The sequence below is a fragment of the Microplitis demolitor genome, chromosome 5, assembly GCF_026212275.2.
Source record: "Microplitis demolitor isolate Queensland-Clemson2020A chromosome 5, iyMicDemo2.1a, whole genome shotgun sequence".
Taxonomy (NCBI): Eukaryota; Metazoa; Arthropoda; class Insecta; order Hymenoptera; family Braconidae; genus Microplitis; species Microplitis demolitor.
In genome coordinates this window covers 19,194,731-19,205,598 of record NC_068549.1, presented here as the reverse complement: position 1 = coordinate 19,205,598, position 10,868 = coordinate 19,194,731, and positions in this window count along the sequence as shown.

The window sequence follows — 10,868 nt, the reverse complement described above, 5'->3', positions numbered from 1 at the left end:
AGGAACAAATCCTATAATCACATTGTAGCGGTTCCTAAGTGCATATGGGAACAAACTCTATATATTATGGTGACTATTCTCATAACATTTATGGTAATAATTACTATACATTATGGTAATAATTACTATACATTATGGCAATAATTACTATATATTATGGTAATAATTACTATACCTTGCGATAATAATTACTATACCTTACGGTAATAATTACTATACATTATGGTAATAATTACTATACCTTGCGATAATAATTACTATACATTATGGTAATAATTACTATACCTTGCGATAATAATTACTTTACATTATAGTAATAATTACTATACCTTACGGTAATAATTACTATACATTATGGTAATAATTACTATACCTTGCAATAATAATTACTATACATTATGGTAATAATTACTATACCTTGCGATAATAATTACTATACATTATGGTAATAATTACTATACCTTACGGTAATAATTACTATACGTTATGGTAATAATTACTATAATATTTAAAAATTAAAATCATTAATCATTGATCTAATGTGTACAGATTAATTTAGTGTATTATGATTATGATAATATTATGGTAACGATTACCATAATATTATAGTAATACCTACCATACACGCTGAAAAAAAAAATAATAATACTTCCCATCTTAACGAAGTAACTATTCCTATTACATTTTAATGATTCTCATCCTGATATGTTACTTTTCCTATCGAAGATGGTAATCATTCTTATCTAGATAGTAACTATTACTATCGAAAATGGTACCCATTCTTATCCGTGATAATAATCATTACTATATTCATAGGCAAAATCAAAAATTTTTCAGGCATAAGAAATATTACTATCTACATGATAATTATTACTATCGGCATTAGTAATTATTATTATACGAGAAACGAATAGTTAACATAGTAGCATGATAATTATTATTAAATACAGATGGTAATCATTCCCCATTACAAGATAGTGATAGAATTTTTTTTCAGCGTGTACTATCATAGGAACCATTACCATAGCTGCATAGTAACGGTGACCATAATTCTATAGAAACTATTCTGATACCAGATAGGAATTATTCCCATATTTATAGGAATTATTACCATAATATGTATTGGTGCCTTGCTATAGTCGACATTTAAAAAAACCAGTTACCGTGTGTTATGGGAACCATTACCATAATATATTGTAATTGTTACCATAAAGTTTTCTCCGTGTTGATATCTGAAACGCTACATAACAGATATCTTGCATTTTTTTGAATCTCAATATTTACCGATATTTTTGGTAGAATTTTTTTTTAACGGGAATGCTTTCAAGTAAATCAATTTTTTAAATAATTTATTTTCTGACTTTTTCATTTTAAAACACACGTTTTTAGGCATCCGAAAACAATAAGTGAGAAAAAATTAGTGATCGATGGTTTCGAAGGGAAGAAAAATTTTTTTTATTAATTTAAATATTTTTCTGGTTTCTTATACTTGTGGACTGAAAATACATCAATCAGTAAAATTAAAATTTTTATACTCCCCTATTACATCTATTATGTAATAAAGTTTATTGGAAAAAACGTTTTCGTACTGAAGGAAAAGTTATTTGCTTATTTTCACGAATTCAAGTAAATAAAAGAATTATGATTTTGATTTCGAAAGTGATGATATTAAATTTTAAATTAATTTTTTATTAATGATAGTCTTGAAACTGATATTTTTTTTTTTTATGATCACTCAAAAAATGAATTATTTAATAAAAAAATATCATAATGTTAAAATATTTTTTTTTTACCTCAGTCGACTTGTTATCAGTTATTCAGCTGTACATATATTTTTTTCAATGTTACCTTAGTTTTTACAAAATTTTTCAATTTTGAAAAATTTTTTTCTGGATATCCAGAAATTTGAAAAAAAAAAAATGTCTATTGTAATTTGACACTTCTACAATTAATTAAAAAATTTCATTTTAATGAGTACAATTTTAGAATGAAAAAATTTTTATTTTTAATGCATTACTTATTATAAATTTAACTACTCAATTATTCCGATGTAAAAAAATTTATTATAAAAAAAAAAAAAAAAATGATTTCAAAATACATTGAAATAATTATCTAATTTATTTAAAGTCATTTTTCTAGTCCACATGTAAACGTTGATAAGAATAAATTAAGTGATAACTTAATTAATTGTTATGGCTCAAGGGCTCACACGTCAGTTTGATTTAAATTTCCGTATTATCTCATACTATTAATATATATAAATATATATGACTGTATAAACAACTAAAGGCTTAAAATCACATACTAATCCGATATGATTAACGTTGCGATGTATATCTATATATATAAATATAAATGATATCAGCGTGCGCCGTATTCAAACATCGTACAGGTTTATTTGATTTCCAGATTTACTCGAATAATCATTAATTTCGATTATGGTATAGGGACAATTATTGGTCACTGTAGGACCAGTTTTGGATATTTCGAATCATTAAATTAAATAATTTGTTAAATACGCAATGACATAATCTATTTTTTAAATGCGTTCGATATACTTTTATCGCACCATCACAATAGATACTTTATTTTTTTTTTATTTGTCCATTAATTAGAAGAGGGGGAGGGGTAGGTTTTAAAGGCGAAAAAAGGCATATTTTTATGATTTTTTTTTTTGGAGATATTAATAATGTTGGTTTATTTATTCCATATACATCTTATAGTATGGCATCTAAAGCATCTTTGGAAAAATTTTAAATTAAAAATATCAAGAAATAAGTCCTTGACAGCGAATCTCTGGAGACGTCTTGAAAAAAAGTTGATTTGTGGCGAACACCATAACTCGTTACCGAATCATTTGAAGGGAAAAAATCAAGATATGCTTGAAAGGTGATATGTTTTCTTAGGTAATCAGGAAGTTTTTTTTTTTACCATTTTTTTCCATTTCATTATAACAAATTTACCGAAGTTTTTTTGATAATTTAATAATTTCTGAATTGGGGTATTTCTTTGTGATCTGTGAAAATATTACTACACAATTTTAGGGTTAATTAAATTAAATTTTAATTAAGATTAATTTATTTTTAAAAAAATGAAAGTCACGATAAAATTTCACCTTAATTATATATGAACATTGATAAAAATAGCCGGTAGCAGCTACCTATTAGCAATCGGTAGCGGCTACTGAAAAATAATCGGTAGCTGCTACCCATTAGCAATCGGTAGCGGCTACTGAAAAATAACCGGTAGCAGCTACCTATTAGCAATCGGTAGCGGCTACTGAAAAATAATCAATAGTAGCTACCTATTAGCAATCGGTAGCGGCTACTGAAAATTAACCGCTAGCAGCTACCTATTAGCAATCGGTAGCGGCTACTGAAAAATAATCAATAGTAGCTACCTATTAGCAATCGGTAGCGGCTACTGAAAAATAACCGGTAGCAGCTACCTATTAACAATCAGTAGCGGCTACTGAAAAATAATCAATAGTAGCTACCGATTATTTCAGTATCAGTTACCGAAATAATCGGTAGCGGCTACCAAAAAATAATTGGTAGCTGCTACAGATTATTTTTTTCAGTGTAAATTAGAACATCAATAAAATGTAAAAAAATAATAGACTTAGAGAGACTAAAAACTGGAAATTCGATAATTTGTCAAGGGTTGAATCAGCGAAAATAAATTTTTTTGGTGATTTTCACTCTCGGAAATTTTATTTCTAAAAAATTTTACTGATCATAATGATCTGTGAATTAAATCAAAGTATTTGTCAGAAAAATGTATTTCTAATATTTCAGTTCAATCTTGGAGATTTATGAATGTTATCACAATGATGACAAATCGCGTTGTATCTCATATGTGTATATATTAAAAAACAATAAAAATTTAATTACTCATATAGAGGAGAGGCACGACGGGTGAGTAATTAATTCTTGCGACTTCTGAACGCTGAACGCAATTTATTTTTATCTCTTTCTAATGTTCTTGTTTTATATTTTTTTTTTCCCAGATTTCGATTACTTTTCATACTTTAATTTTATTTTTTTGACGATTCTATAATGAAATTTTTTTTTCTAATTATTTGGTCCAGGATAAGATGAAATTTTTTTTTCTTTTCTTTAATTTTCTAGATGTCCCGTTTTAGTCAAAAATTGAAAATAAATTAAAAAATTATCAACAAAATTTAAGCATTTTTTTTTTCACACAATTTATAAGATGCCCATTTTGCCCCAGATATTGACTATTTTTTTTTAAGGCTGAAGTATTTAAAAATTTTAACAAAAAAAAATGAAATTTTTCATGATGACGACAATCACAAACAGGTAAATTACCTTTGAATTTTAATTAAACTATTCGTTACTAATTAAAAGATTTAATTAATTTTATAATTAAACGAAAAAATTATATTATTAATTTGTTTTTTCAAGTAAAAGTTTATTAGAAGACATTATAAGTTTATTGTCATAGAAAAATTAAAAAAAAAAAAAAAAAAAACAAAAAAGTAATTTAGATTTTTTTTAGATAAACTTAGAAACATAGAAACAGAATAAATTCTTTTGAAGATTTGTACATTATATAAAACCAGAGTTTGTCTTTCGCAAAAAATTTATTACTATGAGTAAAAATAAAGCACCGGGCAGATAATCAAATTCTATACAAATGTTTAAGCTTTATATGAAAAACGATTAATTTTAAGTCATATAACAGCATGATGGGATCAGTACGATGAATTAATAATTAGTTTTAAATTATTATTATTATTATTATTATTATTATTATTATTATTATTATTATTATTATTATTATTATTATTATTATTATTATTGTATTGATAATTTCATTTTATAATACGGTTAAATTAATTCGTACTTATCTGTTTTAATCAGATGAAATTCATTAAAATAGAATTTAACATTTGTACCTATGAATATTTTGTTTATCCCTTTGTTAAAATCCTTCTTTGTTTTCAGAGTACGTTCGTTATTAAAATTCTCAAAATTTGTGACATTGTTAAGCATCATTCCAAGAATATTCTGATAAATTTTCATAAAAAAATATTGAAAAGTAAGCAAGTGGTCGTGGGGAGAGACACCTTAAAAGAAAGTATCCATGCCGTAAGCAGCATAACTCAAGACTGCCTCATCTGAATTCCAAAAACTAAAAAGATTTCTTCAGTACACAAGTTTGATGGATTTAAACGAAGGAATAAACAAAATATTCATTTTTGAATTTTTGGTAAAGGTGGAATCAAAAAACTCTGATTTTTGCCACAAATTATTCCTTTTTTTAATTAAAAAATAAGTAGTTATTGAAAAAAAAAACCCTTCATTTAAATCTAAGATAAACTTATGTACTAAAGAAATCTTTTTGGTTTTTGGATTTCAGATGAGGCAGTCATGAGTTATCCTGCCTACGGCATGGAGACTTTTTTTTTTAAAGTGACTCGTCTCTCCCCACTAACACTGGGTTATTTTTCAATATTTTTTTATGAAAATTTAGTAGAATATTCTTGGAATGATGCTTAACAATGTCACAAATTTTGAGAATTTTAATAACGAACGTACTCTGAAAAAAAAATCACAAAAATATCCTTTTTTTTTTTTTTTTTTTTTTTTTGTATCTCGACCCTTTCCCCCCTTAAGCGACTAAAAATCATAAATAATTAGAGGTTCAAAACAAAAAATAAAAATTCATAATAAATTTATTTATCATATTTTATTATTGGTCAAAGTATTTTATTGACAGTAATAGTAACAATTGTAAACTACTGCAGATCATATTTATACCGTGTCTTGGTATTTTTATTATCAGCTAATATACATTTATTTAAATGCTTCAGCAAATAATTTTAAAAATAATAATAATAATAATAATATAAATAATAATAAAGATGTAGTATGCTCTTATAATTTCATTATTTTTGTTCACAGACAATTTATCAGCTCAAATTTATTTCCAGTATGTGCGTCTTCAAATTCATTTAAATTTATTATATATATATATATAAACTAATGTTGTTATTTTTTTTCTATTTTCTCCTTTCCTCAATGTGTAACTTTAAGATAATGAATAGACATACGCAATATGTACTACTTATTTATGCTGTCTTACGTTTTTCTTCTAGAAAGCATAATTATAAAACTCATTGAAAATTTATTTTCAATTTGAAAAATCATTCTATCATTCAACCAACAGAGCCGGAAATTATATAAACATTCACTGAAAATAATCTCACATTTTAATAACACAATAATGATAATAATGATAATAGTCAAGTACTCAAAAAATAATAATAAAATTTAAAATTTTTTTTAAATGTAAGCTACGTTACATTATCATTTGTCATTTTTTTTATCATACTTATATACATATATTTAAACTGAATACTTTTAAAACTAATAGTTTATGTAAATTATTTTCGTATTTTATTGATGTCCTATTTAAATATTTAATAACTACAGTTTTTTTTTAATGAAAAATAAAATGATTTTAATTATTCGATATTTTCTACTACAAAATATTAACATTTTATGTCTTAATTTATTTTTTAGTTGATCAGATTTTAAATTATTTTATTAGAGCTGTCGTTGAAATGGAAATTTTTTTTTAATTTTTTACGATCACTCAAACATTTTCCAAATGCGGAAAAAATTCCCTTAGGGTTTCAGCCTTTAATTCCAAAGGGAATACGTGCAAATTTTTTTGATTTTTTTTTTTTTTTTTATGGATTAAACTATCGTTTTTCGCCTAATAAATATTTTATTAGACTACATACCCTGGAAGATCGTTGGAATGCCTCTCTGGGGTCAATTTACTGTTTATATTTTTCTTTGCCTTTTTTAAAGAAATCTAATTTATTTTTAGCATTTAAGAAAGTTAAAAATCAAGTATAAAATGGACATGTGTAGATATACTATTAATGTAGAACGTAACTTTTTTTACAGTAGGTATGAAGTCGAAAAAAGTCTTAGAAAAATCACAAAAAAAAAAACACTGTAAGTGTACACTTGGAATGAAGTGTTGATACCTTGGGATATTTTTCTAGTATTTGGAACCGTTCAATAAAAATTGATGGTAAGAAATTTAAAAAATTACCCTTTTAACGAACACTCGAATAAATATATATTTATACATATTAGGGTGTTCCAAAAAAAAAAATAATTTTTTTTTCCTCGAAAACAGGTGCGAAAATTTCATTTAGATATAAAAATATGCTTGTAAAAATTAGAGCTCTTAATATTAATATTAAGAAGTTCCGCATCGCACTTTTCAATTTTCTATAAGAATAACATGGAATTTTTTTTTGCGTCTTGTGTTTCTTTATACACTAGCTAATGATGCGTCGTATGAAAAATCTTAAGACATAATTTTGTAGGAAATCACAGGTTCTATAAAAAAATTCTCTCATTTTTAAAAAAATTCAACTGTTGAAAAGTTATTGGAGCTGAAAGTCAAATTTATATTAAATTACGAGATCTTTTTCCTTTTTCGGCGAAACTATCATACTTATCACAAAATATCATAGAACCTTTTTTGTAGACACTTTAATTCTCTACAAATTATGTTCAATAAAATTTTTCAAAATTCCGCATTGTTTTCTAGTTATTTTCACTTTAATGTCAAGATTTAAAAAAAAATTAAAAAGTTTTGATCGATTTCAGAAGCTTGGCAATAAAATGAAAATAACTAAAAAACAATGCGGAATTTCGAAAAATTTTATCAGAGATAATTTGTAAGGAATAAAATTGTCTACAAAAAAGGTCCTATGGAATTTTGTGACAAGTCTAATAGTTTCGCTGGAAAAGTAAAAAGATCTCCAAATTTACTGTAAGTTTGACTTCAAGCTCCAATAACTTTTGAATAGATAAATTTATCAAAAAATGATAAGAAACTTTTTTTGTACAGCATTTGATTCTCTACTAAATTATATCCTGAGCTCGTCTGCACAATGAGACATTGTCAAGGTATTAAATTCAAACTTAAAATTTTTTTCTCCCATGTTATTTAAATGGGAAATAGAAAATTGCGATAAGTGATCTCTAAATATTAAAATTGTTTTAAGAGCTCTAATTTTCACCTGGGTACTTTTATATCTAAATCAAGCTTTTGAACCCGTTACCAACAAGAAAAAAAAATTTTTTTTTTAAACATCCTAATATTTATATACATAAATGTAATATTAAATTTATATTATTTTTAATAATATAATGAGATAAATACTAAATATCCACTTGATTTTTAACGATTGTCAGAAAATATGAGTTCTCCAGTTTTAAATCTATCGTGCAATTTATTTTATTATTTTTAATTTATATATATATATATATATATATATATATATATATATATATATATATATATATATATTATGTAAATATACAGAATATATTTTTCTCAACTTTTTAATTAGAAAAATTTAATATCATTTTATTTTTATTATTTTTATTATTTTTATTAATCACAATTATTGTACAATATTTAATGTGAATAAAAGTGCAGTCATAAAACATTGCGATGTCAAAGATTTTTAATTATTTTTTTTTTTTTTTTTTTCAAAAATCTTCAACATTTCTTATTTATTTTATTCGAGCCTTGTACTATGATTTTGTTATTTATAAAAAAAAAATTTACCAAACACCCGACTAGCAAAATTATTCTTATACATTATTATTATCACTATTATTATGTAAATTATTGTTACAACGATTTAAAATATTCGTGTAAAAAAATTTTTGATATTGTTTAATTTTCAAATTACGCCCATGAAAAAAAAAAAAAAAAATTCCGGAAATGTTTTGTCTGAGGAACTTTTTTGTGACTTTTTTGACTTCAAGAATAAAAGTAATAATTTATAAGGATTTTTTGTTTTCGTATTTTTACGCCCGAAGCTCAAAAATTTAGACCAGTTTTGAAAAAATGTCACAAATAATAAAAAGAAAAAATTATGATATTAAAATTAGCCGTCTAATAGATTTTGTTTTTTTATTTTTCTACATGCGCATATTTTTAGTTTTTTTTTTTCATTGATTTGTTGAAAAAAAAAATTCAAAAATTATTAATTGTCTGCTAATTAAAATAAAAGAAAAAATGATTTTTTGTAGTGGCCATGAAAAAAAAATTCAAACACAAGTTTGAAAATGTGCAAAACAAAGACGATTTTTTTCCTTGAAATTTTCACAAGTCTCAGAAAAGTTATCAGTTATCTAAAATTTTAATTTTAGTCTGATGACGTTTTGAAACATTTTTGGAATAAATTTTTTTTACATGAGCAGTGTGTTTTATTTTTTTGAAACTTGAAAATTAAATAATTTCAGTACTAAATTAATAATCGAACTTATTTCCAGTTTTTTACCCAAAAAACAAAATTCAACTTTGCAATAAAAATTCTTTTGTCGCAAAAAATTAAAATTTGTTGAAAAAATATCAAAGTCAACAATTTGTAGTTTCTCCAAGCAAAAATTAAAAAAAAAAAAAAGTCAAAATACAATTACATGAATTTTCATTTTTCCAGTTCCAACAAAATTTAAAGCTTAAGGGGGAAAAGCGCCTGAGATACAAAAAAAGAGGATATTTTTGTGATTTTTTTTTCAGAGTACGTTCGTTATTAAAATTCTCAAAATTTCTGACATTGTTAAGCATCATTCTAAGAATGCCCTGCTAAATTTTCATAAAAAAATATTTAAAAATATGCCAGTGGTCGTGGGGAGAGACGAGTCACTTTAAAAAAAAGTCTCCATACCGTAGGCAGCATAACTCAAGAATGCCTCATCTGAAATAAAAAAACCAAAAAGATCTCTTTAGTACATAAGTTTATCTTAGATTTGAACGAAGGATTTGCTTTTTCAATTACTACTTATTTTTTAATTAAACAAAAAGAATAATTTTTGGCAAAAATCAGAGTTTTTTGATTCCACCTTTGCTAAAAATTCAAAAATGAATATTTTGTTTATTCCTTCATTCAAATCCAAGATAAACTTATGTACGAAAGAAATCTTTTTGGTTTTTTGAATTCAGATGAGGCAGTCTTGAATTATCCTGCTTACGGCATGGATACTTTCTTTTAAGGTGACTCGTCTCTCCCCACGACCACTGGCATATTTTTCAATATTTTTTTATGAAAATTTAGCAGGACATTCTTGGAATGATGCTTAATAATGTCACAAATTTTGAGAATTTTAATAACGAACGTACTCTGAAAAAAAAATCACAAAAATGTCCTCTTTTTTTTGTATCTCAGACCAGCTTCCTCCTTAAATCTTTTGATGCCAAATTTTTTACACGAATATTATTATTAATAATTAATAGATATTCAATATTAATAATTACTCATTTATAATATTAATTATCTTAACTTCCGACAATATCGAATCTTATCAATGACGGAAATAAAATCTTAATTCTCAGCTTTTTAAATCGTTTATATTTACTAATAATTACTGTACCATTACTATTCATACCTAATTAATTAATTAATTATTCAATTAAATAAAATATCATTTCTCAAACTCACATCTCAATCCCATTTAAAGTAAATCTCCAATAGTCTCAATAACTAATTACATCAATTAATCAAAATGTATGCCAATTCGGACGCAAATTTTTTTTTTACAATCATTCTTTACAACTAATAATTACCGCCGACATTTATCAAATTTTTCAAAATATTTATTCGTTTTCTATACGAAATTTTTCGTAGGCCGATTTGTATTTAATTTTAATTTTTTTTTTTTAATAATTTTTAATTATACAATGGATTAAATTTTTTTTATGAAAAATACTATACGGTAAATACACAGTGACGTATATTTATTATTTTTATTAATTAATAACGACTTAATAAATTTTCATTTATTATATTTTCGTCGCAT